The sequence below is a fragment of the Nilaparvata lugens genome, chromosome 9 (assembly GCF_014356525.2).
Source record: "Nilaparvata lugens isolate BPH chromosome 9, ASM1435652v1, whole genome shotgun sequence".
In the NCBI taxonomy this organism is placed as follows: Eukaryota; Metazoa; Arthropoda; class Insecta; order Hemiptera; family Delphacidae; genus Nilaparvata; species Nilaparvata lugens.
In genome coordinates, this window is record NC_052512.1 from 10583906 (window position 1) to 10597389 (window position 13484).

Consider the following 13484-nt stretch of genomic DNA (forward strand, 5'->3'; position numbering starts at 1 on the left):
TCCCTTAATAATTCAATACTGATAATTAATAAATAGATATGAGATTTGTACTCTGTGGTATTGGGGAATAAAATGAATGGTACACTATAAAAAATTTGATACATATATTGTATAAATAATATTAGAGTCAGACAAATATGGAGAATATATAGAGCAACAAAATATACAATAAAAACAAGAATAAATATATCAAGATAAAATATCAAAGACTAGTACACTATTCTTTAGCTCTATAGCACGAAACTTTACCATATGCTTTTCAATTCATTGATGATATGCATTTATTTGCATGCAGCTCTGGAATTGACTTGCTGTTGCTTGTTGATTTAGGTAATCTCACATAATATCTCATTTCATAAATCATAGAATGATAAATTGATAGATCATAGATTATAAATATATTAATTTCTGTAATTTCCAGTATATTTCTCAATAACATATATATAAATAAATATATATATATATTATATATATATATATAGATATATATATATATATATATATATATATCAGGGCAGAAGGTTTGGCCTCTGATGGATTTTTGGTGGCCGAAGTCATCTTCTCCAAGAGATTAAATGAATATTTAAATGACTTTCGCTTTAATGCAGCATCACAAAGTCTTATAGAAAATTAATAAATGAATTTAAACTTGAAGTCTCTAGAAAGTACAATGTAATGAAGGGTCTTGTGCTCTACAAATTTTAGTGTCCTTCCATAGTGGTGTCTCACAGGCAAGTGGCAGGTTCTACTTTTATTTCCACAATTTTCATTTCCAACTTGAAAATTTACATAAATTCAAATAATTCTTCAACACGCAATTTAAAGGTTCAAATAGTCCATGCCAATCTACTAAATTATTACCCATATCATATATCTGATATTTCATATTTCCTCAGGCCATATCCAATACATAAACTGAATAGTAAAAATTTACAAAATCTTATCATTTATAGAAATATTTACAAAATACATTCGAATCGGCTCTCTATTGCCGCCCATCGATTACTATAATTGGATTGGTTCATGCAAATCCACTACAGTATACATGCGCCTAGGAACCTCCTACTTCCTTAATACTCTAATTTATTTTTATTTGGTGGTTTAAGTACATTTATTACATATAGTATATTTTTATAAGGTTTATAAGTTGTTTCTCCCTCTACAACAATTAGCCATGTGCTTTTTCAAAGTCCTCTAGTTGCATACCATTTAGTTACAATAAATTTCTGCCAAGGTGTCTGGATAGATTCTACGTTATGCGACTTGATCGATCATTAGGTCGCCGATCAGTAGGCATTTTAAGCCTAACCTCAAATTTTCCAATACTTTATGTAATATAATATAAGTAGCAAATAACTTTCTATTTCTATTCGGCTGTTCTAATTTTAGCCGTGATACCTGATATTATCTAATCTTTTAATAATCATTATCGCATTTGGTGATACAAGACTAGCTATTTCACTTCAGACCTATTAAATTCTTCCAAATAGGGATTTTGTTCACCTATCAGATTTTGATATGTTACAAATCTTACCGCGCTCTTATTATGATGGCATAGAAAAATTAAGTTGGTATGGTAATGATTGAAGGTTACTTTGAGAAAATAAATTGAAATTATGAAAGTGAATGAATAAATAAAACAATTTAAGATGAATAAAATACAATTCAATTACAATATAAATATTTTAAAGAAACAGATTCAAATTACTTATTTTTTAAAACTTTACATTGTGTTGAAATAGATACTTATAAATGTTCAAGATCAATAAATGAATTGATGAAGTAATAAATAAGATATGTTCAAGTTAAAAAATAACGAAATAAATTTAAATATATATGAAACAAATACTTGAAAAAGTGAGGCTAGTTTGTTTTTCAGGCGCCAATAATGGGTTGACTAGCTTCTCGTTTTCTGGTTTGTGTTGTGGGGAATGTTTCAGGGTGAGTTTTGTCCAATATGTTTATAAATTGTTCAAATGATTTATTATTGAATATATTTTGGTGAACAGTTTGGAGGTGAGTTATTTGGTACCTAGTAACAAACGTTGCAATCAATATCATTATTATTACTATCATGCAAATATCGACCAAATTAATCAATAGACATTGCACAAGAACAGTTATATATTTTTTCTATAATACTAAATTTTCACCTATAATTATCCCAATTTCACATAACTCTTCAATGATAGATGAAATTTCAGAATTGTGTCCAGTGTGTCCTGCTAGTTTAGAATTTACTAACAAATCTGATCTTTCACATAATTCATTTGGATCATCCCAATGAATAAAATTCTTTTTCATTTTTTTTTTTGGTAATTTAATTTGCATATCTTCTTCTACTCCTTCCACACGCATTCCTCCTCTACCAGAGAAAGGTTTCTTCTCAGATATCTTTGGAGGAAATAAAGTCTTGATTATACTTGTGTATTTATACCCATGATCCCTTTTAACACATCCCAAACTATCAAGATGAACTCTAGTTATCTCAAGTGTTCACTTATAAGTTTTTAAATCTTTCCTACCATAAATAAATGTATATGGTACTGCCTTGAATAGTAATTCCAATAGACCATGTGTTAACTTGAACGTTTTACAGTGGAAACATAACCTATTTTTTGGACATTTTATTAATTTATCAAAATTTGGGAATGGAATAGATTTGGGCCAAGCCTGTTGTTCCTTCCTAATCATATTGATTGATATGATTTGTGATTCTGTCCACGAATAAATGAATGAATGAATGAATGAGAGTGAATGAATGTTGATTATCAATTATAATATCATCATTTTCGAATTTTACTACTTTATCACCAATTTGCCACTCATCAATATCAGGGTTGAAGTGAACACCATATATATTACCTCTTTTTGTTGATCTCATGAAATTGTCTATATAAGTAGATACACCGCGCCTAGATGCAGATGATTTTAGTCTTTGAAGACTTGTATCAAATATATTTCTTAAACCATGCTTTTTATTTGATTCTTCTTCTACTGATACTTCTCCATCATTATCATCATATACTCTATTTTCTTCTTCTTCTTCATCATCCAATTCTTCATCATCTAATTCTTCTTCTTTTTCTTGTTTTAATTCTTCTTTTTCCTTTTTAATAGTTGCTTCTAGAAAAGGTTGTTTCAATTGTTCCAATGATTCTGTGATAGGTTTAAATTATTTTTGAAAGTTTTCCTCCTTACTTGCTACATCACCTAATGATTGATGGTGCTTTTGGAGTATTGAATCATGCAGTTGTTTAATATTTTCCTTGAGTGTACTCAACTCTTTCAAATATTTCCTATACATTTTTATATTACTGTATAAATAATTTATCAAAACAAATTCTATATCTACCATTACTTCTAGTACACTCTTTGTTCATAACTAGAAATGTGTTATTATTTTTTTTCCAAGCTTGAGCACACATTTCTTCAAATTCTCTCTTATTCATATCAGGATGAATATGATCAAAATATATGTGTGTTAAATTACGATTATCTTGTTTAAATATAACAATCAAGTTTGTGTTATCACGAATTAACTGCTTGGGTATACTGGAATGAGTTTGTGAAATGTAGAAACAATCAATATCATTATGTCTACCCATACTGAAATATTTGCGGATATTCTGTTGATTTTCCATACAAATATCATAACTGAATTTGGGTGTGCATCATTTGGGTGTGGTATTTCATCATTATCTTGATACATGTTGAAGTCAATTTCAGGTATTTGTATCATAATCTGCTTTAAAAGTTGGTATTTATCTTGTTGATGTGATTTGGTGAATACATATAAGTTTGAAAACTTGACACCATTCTGTGCAAATAGTAAATTGAATACTGTATTTGTTTTCTCAGAATTACTTGGACCACAAACAATACATCTTATGAAATTTGGTAAAAGTTTGCTGTGTCAGTGATAATTGATATTCTTCTTAGTAAGGAATTTATCAAAATTTATGACAGGTAGTTTTGATTGATGTTGTTTCAATTTCAGCATATTTTTCATTATATAACGTTATATCATCACCTTCAACCCATAAATTATAAGATTTATCGAATCCAAGCCATTTAACATACAATTTACTACCCTTTTTCTTCAATACTTTTTCAATGGGGAATATATCTGGATATTTAGTTTTATTCATTTCATATTCATAGAATGTACCATCAATAATTCCATTGTTCATATCTTTTAATCTATAAGTAAAGGGTATAGTAGGGAGAACATTTTGTATGGTGAAAATCTCATTTGCCCAGTTTGGGAGATAACCTTTCTCAAATATTGATTTGTATTGACTGATGCATACCTTATCACCAATTCTATATTTTGGTTTACTCTGATTGCCAATTTTACGTTGTGCACTTTCATCTAAATTCATTAGTACATATTTTTCATTTTCTTTATTTACATCAATTGGTTTCATATTATTGCTATGATGTGTGGTGTTGTTATATTTTAAGTTTTGGTAACAGTTCCAACCATTTATGATTACCCTGTATAGTGAATTCATGGAACATATTCTCTTCAAGAGTTCTGTTGAAACGTTTACAAATTGCAGCTTTCTTATCACTATATATACTGTAATGGTTGATCTTATATGTTTTGAAGAGATTCTGAACAGTTGTGTTGTAGAACTCTTTACCCACATCAGTTTGAAAATTGATAATCTTATGTTTTCTGAGTATTGGTTTCAATGCTGCTGCCACCTCATTTCCAGTTTTAGTTTTCATTGGTATTGCAAATGCAAATTTACTGAAACAGTCAATCACAGTTGGTATGCATCTAAAGTTCTTATTCAATGTGCTATAGTTGGACATGTCAACAATATCAGCTTGATATAAATCTGTTAGACCTTTTATTTCAGTGCAACATGTGAGGTCTGACTCTACCATGTAGCTCATGTGCAAGTTTCTCTCTTGTGGACATTCCTTTTCAAATACACAACGTTGAGGTATTCAGGTTGAGAGGGGGGGGGAAATCTATTCTTCTATATTTATTACATGGTTTTCATACCATTGCTTGAATGAAATTCCAGAAGAAAGTGAGAATTGTTGGATTAAGTTTGGATCAGTCATATACTTCCACTCTTTTTCATTATTGAGGTTAATATTTGGAATGTAGGGTGCAGCTAATGGTATGATTTGTAGAACATAGAAAAAATTCTGAATCAAATTTTTAATATCAACATTAATATCATTATCATTTCTATCATGCAAATATTGACCAAATTTATCAATACTTATGATCTATTTCTATTATGGATGAGAACTGATCCTTATTTTCTGTTCAATCCTAACAAATGGATTCACTGGAAAAAGTTATCCTTGTAAAATTAATGGTTTCTTAGTTATTCAAGAAATTGGATCTACTTTTTCCATGAGATCCTTATTTTTTGTTTAATCTTGACAAATGGGGTGTCAATGGATTAGTAATAAGATTTCCTGGAAAAATTTATTCCTGTAATTTTTTTGTAAAACTAATGGTTTCTTAGTTATTCAAGAAATAAAAAAGCTGAATCTAGTTTTCCCCAAAAAAGTGGGATTGAGGATCTTCATTTGAGATTTATTGTGAGATTAGGGGTTAAGTTAGTTCAGATAACATTGGATTGGGCAAGGTTGGAACCAAGAATCAGCTTTCGGGGCAGCCTTGGGGCAGCTTTGGGGCAGCCTTAAGCCAGCTTTGGGGCAGTACTCGCACTTTACCCCTACTTAGCATGAAAATGGGAGTTAATCCTCAAATCATACCCCAAAAAATAGCATGAAAATGGGAGGTCATCCCCAAACCATACCTAAAAAAATATGGTAAAAATGAGAATTAATCCTCAAGGTATAGCATGAAAATGGGAGTTAATCCTCAAATCATAACTCAAAAAATAGCATGGAAATGGGAGGTCATCTTGAAACCATACCTCCAAAAAAATGGTGAGAATGAGAGTTAATCCTCAAGTCATACCCCAAAATGTAGCATGAAAATGGGACTTAATTATGCAAATCATACCTCAAAAATAGAGTAAAATATGAGTTAATCCTCCATAAATCACGAATTCGTTCTCAAGGGGTGAAAATTGTTCAATCAACCTCTAATCATCCTCTAATCAACCTCTAATCAACCTCTAATCAACCTTCAATCAACCTCCATTCAACCTCTAATCAACCACACATGTGAACAAGTGAATATTACTTTTGTGTAATTAACCTCACTTGTATGGATCTAAAGCTTGAACATTCAAAATGAAAGCAAAGGATAACTCACGTTTTGACTGAGCTGTTGTGATGATGGTCATAATCTTCATCAAAAATCAATAGTCCAACTGAAAATGAATATAAAAACTATTATGAGCTTCCAAGAAATGAGAAATGTAATATCATAGACAAAATATGGCAGGAGAGGATTCAAATACATGGTATAGGGCGATGATGTTCCAAATTTCACTGTTAAATCAAGCTGATAGTCCAAACACAAGGTGCACCAGAGAAACTTACTCATTTGAAAAAATCTGGTGTGGCGCACTCACACAACTTTCCTTGCCGTTATGAAAATTGATCACCTGATGCTAGTGTTCCCGCGCATCTCAAGTTTACTATTCAAAGATTTCAGCCGGCTGGTGACAGGGCAATAACACTGGAGACACACGAGGTCTGCTATCTCTTCATAGTGAATCATTTAATAGAATCAATAGTGTTGCCGACAGTTTGCAATTGGATAAACACATTTTCTCGTATTTCGAGCTTATTTTTAATTTTATATGAAAATGTTACTGAACATCAATTGTAGAGATTCTCATGCTCAATCCTCTCCACTCGAAATGTTTTGTTTAAATTGTATCTGAAGCCTGATAATTGAGAATCAAAAATCAAACTTTGCATAGATGGGGCAGTGCTCCTGAAATTTTCACAGATATGAGACTTCTGGCAGTTGATAGAGCTTATCGATGACTATTTTAGGTATAACTTTAATCAGAATCGTTGGAGCTGTTTCTAGAAAATCGCGAAAAACCCTCTTTTGACAACATTTTTACAATTTTAGCCGCCATCTTGAATCGCATTTGATCGGAATTTTCCGTGTCGGATCCTTATATTGTAAGGAGCTTATGATCCAAATTTCAAGTCAATCCCTTAATTGGGAGATGAGATATAATTTACACAAACGCACATACACTTATACAACACACACACAGACACACACACACAGACCAATACCCAAAAACCACTTTTTTGGACTCAGGGGACCTTGAAACGTATAGAAATTTGGAAATTTGGATACCTTAATTTTTTTCGCACAGTAATACTTTCCTTACTTATGGTAATAAGTCAAGGAAAGTAAAAATTCCTGCGCGGTGAATTGGTCGTGTAGAGTAGTGGGAGGGGGCGCATCTGGAGAGTGAAATCATCAAATTCATCCTCCCTCAAGTAAGTAGCTATCATGCTCTGGTCTAGAGAGCAGCGGGCCTTCGCAGTTGAAAGTGTCTTTTCTAATGGTCAGTCACTTGTTTTTGCTACACAATGTGTCTTCTGAATTCGATTTACAATTTCTCCTCACAGACTCGTTCCTGGCCGTAATTCGATTCTGCCATGGGTTAACTCATTTCGGGAGTGTGGAAGTGTCGCTTAATTTTGTGCCTGACATGTTCATACTTGTTAGAAGCCAATGAAAGAAGATCGCTGAAATAATTGATTCAAATCTGGATAAAGGAACAGATTGAAGTGGAAATATTGAGTGGGGTCAGATCGGGATCATATATTCTCTGTCCTTACCTGATAATATATCAGCTTTTATCTGTGCCCAACTTCAACTTAGGAGCAGATCTCCTACTACAGAGCAGAGGCAGCTACGGTAATAATTCCACAGAGTCGAGCATAATATTCGAAAAGATTCTGCTCTCGAAGTCGGAATGACATTTGGTCTATCGAACTAATCCTAGTCCTTCAGAATTTATTAGAGACACAGTCTCGCATTATATGCATCGAGGTTTTTGCTCGACCTATTTGGATTTATGTACCGTTTTCAACACAGGTAATAGTTCAAGGTCACCGAATCCAGTGTCTAGCAATTGCTACTCTACAAACTACACGTTCAAAAGAGTAGCATTCTCATACAATCAGTCATTGGATGAATCTAGGGTGTGCGAGAGTTGAATCCTCCTGCGATTTGGACCATTGTATTAAATCTTGTACTGACTCACTCAATCTGGTGTTTGATGGTGTTCACTCACACTTACAAATTTATGGTTATAACACCGAGGACACAGTATAAGATTTTTTCATATGTGTGACGTATCCATCTGGGGCATTGCTCAAATATTATCTGAACCCCCCAAGGAGCGTTACAATTGTTTTTTTTATCAATTTCATTTGTTCAATATAGTAATTATTTAGCGTTGTATTGGAAGGTTGAGTGTGAGAGAAGGCCGGCTGCCCCCTGACTCCACCCTCCAAGGTAAAAAAATAAAGGCAGCAATCCTTTTCTATTCTTCTTCCTCTTCTCCTACTTCTTCCTATCCTTCTTTTTATCCCTCTTGTTCTATTATTTCCTTGTCTTCAGGAGATGGCTTTTCGGCACTAATGAGCTGATGATTGACATATAGAATATTTTATCTATTAATTATATTTCTTCATTGTTAAAAAACGATCTAGCAGCTTTGAGAGAAATACCGCTATTTGCTTTGTTGAGTGATAGACAAGGATAGCAACACCAATGTTAATATTTTTTCTAATGTTAATCAAAACTGCTATCATAACGTGAACTCACCATATTCCACAGCTTGTCCTGTTGTTGATTTGACGTATTTGACTTCAGCTATTTCTACAGTTAATGTATTCTCTATCATTCTCTTATTGGATATCTCGACGCCATCGAAAGTCTGTAACTCGCTGATAGGCTTATGAAATGAAAGATGATTCACGACTCTGTAGATACTCTGTAATAGTACAATAATTTACATGGTAATCTATACAGAGTAAGTCATATGTATGGGAACCCTTCAATAAATTGGAAATTATTTATTGCGACTATGCCCCGCTTTGAAAAGCCAATTTCGACTACAGCTGTTTAAGTCTAGAACTTACCTAAATCCCGAGCTCGGAAACCGGCCAATAAAGATTGGTTCAGTGGTTACTGAGATCTCAGGGTTGAACCATAGAGAAACAATAGCGTAAGTAGATATCCCATGGTATAGGGCGTTTATGTCGCAACTTTTACTGTTATCTCAAGCCAATTACTGTTGATTATTGTCAAATTCTACTGTTTTGTTAGGGTAAGAGTGTATGAACGGCACAATATGAGAGACTACCAGTGTCACACAGCTTCACGGGAAATAATTACATGAACTATCGGCTTGAGATAACAGTGAGAGTTGCGACATAAACGCCCTATACCATGGGATATCTACTTATGATATTGTTTCTCTATGGTTGAACTGTGCATTATATATACCGTACAGAATGAGTCATATGTATGGGAACCCATCAATAAATTGGAAACTATTTACTGCGACTACGCCCTGTTTTGGAAAGCCAATTTCGAGTCCTTATCTATACTGTATAATAAGAGAGAGTAGGGTTGTGTTTGTTCGTGTGTTCGTTTGTTCGCATCAAAACATGTCAACTTGTGGATTGCATACCGGAAAAACGGGAATGATTTAGATCTCCAAATTTTGAACATAGATTCTGAAAATATCAATCTCGTGCACCTGGAAGCCCAAATTTCAATTTTCCTTCTATATTTTTCAGAATTAATGTTCAAATTCATCTATGCTACCGTACATGAAGCTACATTGTTGCAGCCCCAAGTGTGTTTTTTTATGATGAGGTTGTAATGCTGTTACAAGACATTTATTTTCGAATGGCAATGTAGCGCAACGGTAAGAGACTAGCTTATGGAGTGATGGTTCCTCGGTTCGAATCCCGATGCTTCCCAATTTTTTTGTTCTTAATTTTTTCCCTCGAAACGTATTATCAATTATTTTTTGAAGGAATTCGTTTTCATTACAATTGAACTTGGATTTTATCAAATAATAATTTTTAATGTAAAATTTTGCCACCAGTACAAATGAATTGGACATAGTCTTCATGCTGTAGGCCTATCATTGAATTTCATAAGAAAAACATGAATAGATCACAATAGAATAATCGATAATTTATATTCTTCAGTTATAATGTACTATTAGACACGAATTCCCAGTGAAACGAGTATTTTAGGTATTTTGTTTGGAATTGGAAAAACAAAAGGCTGCCTGATTCAAATTGAGGAGGATCCTAATCGAACTAAAATTTAGTGATGTACCGTATTGGAAAAATCAATATGATTCTGTGAGGTTTTCAAGTATTATGTATTCTTCAGTTTTCTATACTATAATAAAGGGAAGAACTGGCTTATACACGTAAGGAATAGGGAATTATGTTTGACACATCATCACGTCTGAAATATTCTCAATTGATTAATTTGAAATTTTGCATATAGATTCTTAATTAACCGAGGATGGTTACTTATGCCTATTTTCAGTTCTTCAAGATCTCATCACGTCAAATTTTCAATTTTCCATGCTTCCAGTTGTTGTATAGAAGCAGCTGAACATTTCTTTTAAAAGGGACACTAGATGATAGGTATGATTGGGGATCCTATTCGAATAAAAATAACTGATTTTCTGTCGCATCAAAACCGCACCGATTTCTCAAACCGTTCAAAAGTTATTCTCATTCAAAGATACTGATAAAATTATCCATCTATCCATCATCTTTACTATAATAATGGAAAGAGCCGGCTCATACACGTACGTGATGTAGGAAAATTATATTTGACACATCATCACGTCTGGACTACAGGACTGATTGATTTGAAATGTTGCATGAAGATTCTTCATTAACCGAGGATGGTTATAGGCCTATTTTCAAATTTCGAATTTTTTTTTAGGTCAAGTTTTCATTTTGCAGTTTTAAATAGACCCTTGCGAAGCACGGGTTACCTACTAGTATAATATAATCATGTACATGCTTATGTTTTTTTCAGGCCCAGTTCGGTTATTACATAAAATATATACAAATAATAATAGATAGATAAAATAACAAATAATGAAATATACAGCGTTTGCCAGTGAAACGGGAAGATGTTAAGACCGAGGATGGTTCCAGGGCTATTTCAAACTATTCAAGATTCCACTCGTCAAGTTTTCAGTTTGTCAAGTTTGAGAATAGACCCTTGCGGAGCACGGGTTACCTGCTATAGTGAGGTCCACGTTATAATGGCTGTGGAGAAAGATAGGAGAACAACGTTGCCGATCCCCACTGTCTTGTCGACGGTAGGTGATTCAGGTTAATTAATTTTTTTCAATTCAATTCAATTTATTAAAACACACAAAACAAGACAAAACAAAATGACAAGGAATTACAAAACAAATAAAAAACAATAAAATGCTACAAATATGAAGAAAAACCATGGGCTTTGTGGTTGGGTGTGTTGCAGAAGAGAAAAAAGAAGAGAGGAAGATAGCTAGCCAACTATGGTTTCCCATGTAATAGGCAGGAAAAGAAAAGAAGAAAGAAGTGATGAGGAAAAAAGGAAAGGGAGAAATAGGAGGACAGGAAGAAAAAAGAGGAATAAGTACGCAAAATAAAGGTGTGCGAGTCCACTGAAAAATGAAAAAAAAACTAATGAAAGAACAATTCTGAAGTAGAAATCTTGAGTCTTATATAGGCTATCTAAATGGAAGAAGAAGTTACTGTATGTGCAGTTTTTTACATCTAGTTGAATTTTTCCGCTGATCTAGCTAAAAGTGATTTGGAATAAGTTTTATTATTTTAGTTCGTATGTAAATTAACTGCCTTCTCATACATAAAATATAAGTGTTATAGGTTACATATTTGTTATCAGTGGCCCCTAGATAATAACAATGAAGTGTAGAGTTTAATGTGAGGGGAAAATCGGATCTATATTCTATTAAGTACTCAATTATGGTTTTTATGTATAATTGACGTATAGTCATGACCTCAAAATCACTAAGAACCATATCCGTTGGATAGAGCCTGGGTTTGCTTGATATAGTTTTAATCATCAGTTTTTGTGCTACAAATAATAATCCAGCAATATGACAGTTGAAACAGCCTCCCCAAAAAGATATGCCATACTGCAGAATTGACTTGACTAGAGCATGATACATCATTTTTGGGTGGTTCTTATTGAGAATTCTGTTAACTTGGTAAAATTTAAAAGATAAATATCTCATTTTTCTACATATGTATTTAATATGAACATCTCATTTAAGGTTTCCATCAATTATGATTCCCAAGTGCTTGGTATTAGTGTCTTTTTTAATGGTGGGACAATCACAATTACCCAAGTTTAAATTGCACTGAGAATGGAGTCTCAAATCTTGATTCTCGTTAGGCTGCCCTACTCTATTTGCAGAGAAAGTTATGTGATTCGTTTTTTCAATATTTGAACATAGGGTATTCTTATCTAACCACTTCTCAATTGAAAGCATATTATGTTCAGCTATGGTATGAGCTCCATTCCATGAATTACCGTGAAAAATAGCTGCAGTATCATCTGCAAAGGATATCACAGTTGAGTTTAGAAGTCTTAAATTCAAAAAGTCATTTACATAGAGTATGAAAAGGATGGGAAAAAGTACAGTACCTCGAGGAAGACCATAAAAAGTTATGTTAGTTACACTAGATTGATCATTTATGGCTAGGGACTGGATTCTATCACTCAGATAGCTTTTGAACAATTCAAGCGAGACTCCTCTGAAACCATAGGACTCTAGTTTATTGAACAAAGTATTATGAGGTATTGTATCAAAAGCTCTGCGTATATCCAGGAAGACCACATTAGTTCTCTTATTGGAGTTTATTTTATCAGATAAAGTATTGATGAATTTTATTGGAGAGTCAGATGTACTTTCACCTTTTGGGAAACCGAATTGGTTCTTGCTGATTATTTTCTTGAGAATTGTTCATTCTTGTTTAAAATAATCAATCATATTTCATTGAGCAAGGATTTATAATTTTAAATAATTTATTAGGATGTCCTATTCCACCCTCTAGGTTTCCTAATAATTGTGAAGTATTGCTACGACGCGGACTAGCTACAGTCGGGTATGGGTCGGGGTCGGTGACCGTACTGACTGGTGGTGATACCGGACCTACACTTCTCCCCCTGTCCTGATTCTTTACCCTCTGTCTTTGGCGGGAGGTATTTAACTTGAAGGGAAGAGTGTGTGCCCGTGCCGTTGTTGGCCGATTCGGCCCTCGGCTCTTGGAATTCAGGTTGGGTGTTAGGGAGAATTGAGGTAACCTTAACCAAGGATACGGATCCGGATATCAGATCCCCACAAATAATTATATTTGTAAAGGTAGTACGCAATCTGAATCAACTGCGAGTTGACGGCGAGCAAAGCTGTACCTGCAAGCCCGGAATAAAGGTTGTAGATGGAGGAACTCGGGATGGGGTTTAACAAGGAATGATATAGAATTTTTGTTAT

General features: G+C 33.4%; 1 protein-coding gene across 2 annotated transcripts in view; it reads right to left on the reverse strand.

The window, feature by feature from the left end:
- Positions 1-13484, reverse strand: part of LOC111051870 — a 206794-nt gene that overhangs the window by 21089 nt on the left and 172221 nt on the right. For both annotated transcript variants that reach the window (XM_039435477.1, XM_039435478.1), the window contains exons 12-13: positions 8756-8924; positions 6260-6317 (exon numbers count right to left, since the gene is read on the reverse strand). The gene's annotated coding sequence lies outside the window, so the exon portion shown is untranslated. The remainder of the gene's footprint in view (positions 1-6259; positions 6318-8755; positions 8925-13484) is intronic.